The sequence below is a fragment of the Salvelinus sp. IW2-2015 genome, unplaced genomic scaffold, assembly GCF_002910315.2.
Source record: "Salvelinus sp. IW2-2015 unplaced genomic scaffold, ASM291031v2 Un_scaffold4864, whole genome shotgun sequence".
Classification (NCBI taxonomy): domain Eukaryota; kingdom Metazoa; phylum Chordata; class Actinopteri; order Salmoniformes; family Salmonidae; genus Salvelinus; species Salvelinus sp. IW2-2015.
Genome location: NW_019946133.1, coordinates 12,626 through 17,002, shown reverse-complemented (window position 1 = coordinate 17,002; position 4,377 = coordinate 12,626). Strand labels below are relative to the sequence as shown.

The 4,377-nt window shown below is 54.1% G+C and overlaps 1 pseudogene; it reads left to right on the top strand.

Annotated features, from left to right (window-relative positions):
• LOC112077721 (myosin-11-like) overlaps positions 1-4,377 on the top strand; it is a 78,208-nt pseudogene that overhangs the window by 62,627 nt on the left and 11,204 nt on the right.

Genomic DNA, 4,377 nt, shown 5'->3' with positions numbered 1-4,377 from the left:
GGTCAAGAAGCAAGGAGCTGGAGGAGGTGCTCCATGAGATGGAGTCGCGGCTGGAGGAGGAGGAGGAGAGAGCCACACAGCTGCAGCAGGAGAGGAAGGGACATGCAGCAGCAACTACAGGTGGGCAGATCCAAAATGCTACCCAGCGAGGACCTTTTCAACTATGGATATATCAGTGATGAGTCAAAAATGGACTAAATAAATTTCAAGTAACGTCAAACCGACTCAATCCCTTTCAGAACACTTTGGCATGAAATGCTAATAACTTCGAATTACCGGGACTACATTGACTTCTCCTTTGGTTTTTGGTTGGAAAAGATGCTGAAGTTAGTGGATGGTGGATTGACTTGCACTCGATGCCCTTATCCATAGACTGGTAGAGATGTAAGGCCCTGTTGTGGGTCAGGTGAAGGCCCTGTTTGGAGTGCAGAGTGACAGCCGTGTTTGTGGATCAACGTGAAGGCCCTGGTTGGATCATATGGCCCTGTGTGGATTCAGGTGAAGGCCCTGTTGTGGATCAAGGTGAAGGCCCGTGCTTTGTGGATCATATGGACCCTTGTGTGGGTCAGGGGGAGCCCTGTGTGGGATTCATAAGGCCGCTGTGTGGGATACAGGGTATGAAGGCCCTGTGGGAGGTGGGTACAGGTGAAGGCCTAAGTTGTGGGTCGAGTGGTGAAGCGCCCTGTTGTGGAGTCAATATGGACCCTGTTGGTGTGGGTACAGAGGTTGGAGGGTCCGCGTAGGTTTGGGATCATATAATGGCCCTGTGTGGGTCAGTGAGACAGGCCCCTGTTGTGGCGTCCATATGGTCCTCGTTGTAGGGTCAGAATTGTTTAAGCTAGGCCCTTGCTTGTGTGTTTCATCATGGCCCTGCTTGCTCTGGGTCAGGTGGAGGCTCACTGTTGTGCGTCAGAGTGAGCCGGGGGCCGTGAAGGCCGGGCTTGGGACACCTTGTATCATGGCCCCGTTGTTCGTGGCGTCTAGGTTGTGGAGGCTCGTAGATTGTGATCAATGGCTTTGGTCAGTGAAGCCCTTGGTAATCCTGTGGGTCAGGTGAGAGGCCCTGGGTTGTGGGTCACCTGTCAGGTGACCTTGGGGCGGTCCATGTGTAGGTCAGGGTCTGTAGGAGCAGTAAGCAAGGCTCCTGTTGTGGTTGTGCACAAGGCCCTGATTGTGGGCTCGAAGAGTTGGAAGAGGGCACTTGTTGTGGCGTCAGGGGAAGGAGGTCCTTGTTGTGTAGTGATCAGGTGAGACTGTGCTTTTGGTCATGGTGGGCAAGAGGCTTGCATTGGATGCGTTAGGTGAAGGACCCTTGTTTGTGGGTCAGGTGAAGGAGGTCCTGTTGTGCCGGTCAGGGGAAGGGAGGTCCTGTTTCTGCGGTCAGGTGAGGAGGTCCCTGTTTGTCCGGTCTCAGGTTAAGGAGGCGCTTGTTGTGTCATTGGGTAGGCGAGGGCGAGTGAGGGGCAGCGTCCTGTTGTGGGTCGGGAGGGGAAGGGAGGTGGCCTGTTGTAGGGCGATAGAAGTAACCCGGTTTAGGTGGGTACAGTGCGCAGGGTGCCGATGGTTTGGATGCGGGAGAGGGAGGAGGGTCAAGGGGAAGGGAAGGCCTTGCTCGCGAGGACTCTGTGGGGTCTTGAGGAACAAGGAAAGTGAGGCGCGTTAGGTGCGGGACGTGTGCCTTGTGTGGGTCAGGTGAGAGGGATCCGGGCCTCCCTTTGTTGTGCGCGTCAGAGGGAAGGGGCGTCCTGTTCTCGCTGGGTCAGGTGAGCGGTAGGTGCTGTTTGTGCGGTCAGGTAGAGAGGGCCCTGTTGATGGCCCAGGGGACCTGGCAAGGTCTTGTTGTGGTAGGTGGAGGTCCTTAGTTGTGGGTCAAGCGTGGCCCTGTTGTGGGTCACGTGTGGAAGGCCCCTTGTTGTGGGTCACAGCGTGAGTGCCGTGTTGTGGGTTCAGCGATTGTGAGGTTCTGTTTGATGCGGGTTCAGGTGGAAGCGTCCTGTTTGGGTCCGGTAGAAGGTCCATGTTGTCGGTCCACGTGAAGCCCTAGTCTATGTGGGGTCAGGTGCGCCTGTTGTGAGGTCACGTGGAGCCGTCCTGTTGCTGTGGTCAGCGGGGGCCTGATTCGTGGGTCAGCATGGCCTTAGTATGTGAGCGTACGAGCCCTGTTGTGCGGTCAGGCTGGCGGTCCTGTTGTGGGTCAGGTGGCTGTAGGCAGGGGTATGTCGCTGTGTAGGTCATGGCCCGTTGGGGTCAAGGTGGAGGTGTCCGTAGTCTGATGGGCCTCAGGTGACAGCCTGTGTGGGTCAGGTGCCCCTGTGTGGCGTCAGGTGGAGGCCGTGTTTTGTGGGTCTAGTAGGAGGTCCTTTGTTTGTGGGTCAGGGATCCGTGTGGCTCTTCGTCCTGTTGTGGGTCAGGTGGAGGCCCTGGTTGGTGGCGTCAGGGTGAAGGTCCTGTTGATGGCGTCCAGTGGAGTCCCTGTTGTGGTCAGTTTGGCAGTCCCTGTTGTGGGTCAGTTGGAGTCCTGTTGTGGTCAGGTGGAGTCCTGTGTGGGTCATTGGAGGTCCCTGTTGTGGGTCAGTTGGAGTCCCTGTTGTGGGTCAGGTGGAGTGACAAAGACCATGTGGGTTGAAACATTGTGATTGTATCACCTAAGCTTTATTAAAACATTATTTTTGGGAACAGAAAACACACAAACTCTTATCCTATTTATCGCGCCTCCCTGTCCCTCTCTCTCTCTTTCCTCTTTCTCTCTGCATCCCTTTCTTCTCTCTGTGTATTAGGCCATGGAGGCCCACCTGTCAGAGGAAGAGGACTCTCGTCAGAAGCTGCAGCTGGAGAAGGTGACTGTTGAGGGGAAGGTCAAGAAACTGGAGGAGGACGTTGTCATCATGGAGGACCAGAATAACAAACTACTCAAGGTATATTGTTCTCCACCCCCTGTCTCAATAAACACCACCCACCCACCCATCTACCCACCCATCCATCCATCCACCCACCCACCCATCCACCCACCGATCTTCCTCCCTGCTCTCCTGTTCCTCAGCAACGTGAGCTGTGAAGGAGCATGTAGCACTCAGTCCCTGACCCCTCACCTCTGACCTCTGATTAACCTTTCTCCCTGCTGTGTGTTGTTCTTCAGGAGCCTAAGCTGTTGGGGGAGAGAGTAGTACAGTCCCTGACCCCTGACCCCTCACCTCTGAACCCTGACCTTCCTCTCTTTTATCTGTAGAGCGTAAACTGTTGTAGGAGAGAATAGCACAGTCCCTGACCCCTCACCTCTGAACCCTGACCTTCCTCTCTTTTATCCGTTGTTCTTCAGGAGCGTAAACTCTTGGAGGAGAGAATAGCAGACTCCAGCTCTAACCTGGCTGAGGAAGAGGAGAAGTCTAAGAACCTGGCCAAGCTGAAGAACAAACACGAGTCTATGATCTCAGACCTGGAGGGTGAGTTACTCACCCCTGACCTCTAACCCCTGACCCCTGGCATCAATCAGTCAGTCAGTCAGTAATCAGTGAATTAGGGTCTTTCATCTAGACCTTCATTGGTTGAATCTGGTGTGTTAGGACTGGGGTAAAGCTGAACACAGCTTACACACTCTCCAAGAAGGCATCAGTCTACCTCTGCTATAGATGATGATGACGACTCCTTTCCCTCTTCCTCCTCCTCTCCCTCTTCCTCCTCCCTCTTCCTCAGTGCGTATGAAGAAGGAGGAGAAGGGCAGGCAGGATGTGGAGAAGGCCAAGAGGAAGCTGGAGACAGAGCTGGCTGATCTTCAGGAGCAGCTGGCCGACCTGCAGGCCCAGATAGACGAGCTCAGAGCACAGCTCGCCGCCAAGGAGGAGGAGCTACTGGCCACACAGGCCAGGTAATCAATCCCAGATCATCAGTGATAAACTATCTTCAAATCAGTAGCTTTATTATGCAGGAACATATAAACACACTTGACAAAGAGTTAAAGAGTTGAGAGAGACTGTACGTTGACAATCTTAACCATTATTAGGCATATCTACACACATAAATTGCTATTATTTCTCATTCCCTAAATCTCTCTCACTGTCAGGTTGGAGGAGGAGTCTGCTGGATGTGTTGCGGCGGTGCGTCGTGTCAGGGAGCTGGAGGGGCTGTTAGGTGAGATCCATATCAAGGGAGGGTGTCCCAAAACACACCCACAAGGGTCAAAATTAGCAGGTTGGCGTTGATTGGGATGAGTCTCGTCCTTGAGGCAGACCTGAGCATTGATTGGGATGAGTCTCGTGCTTGAGGCAGACCTGAGCGTTGATTGGGATGAGTCTCGTGCTTGAGGCAGACCTGAGCGTTGATTGGGATGAGTCTCGTCCTTGAGGCAGACCTGAGCGTTGATTGGGATGAGTCTCGTCCTTG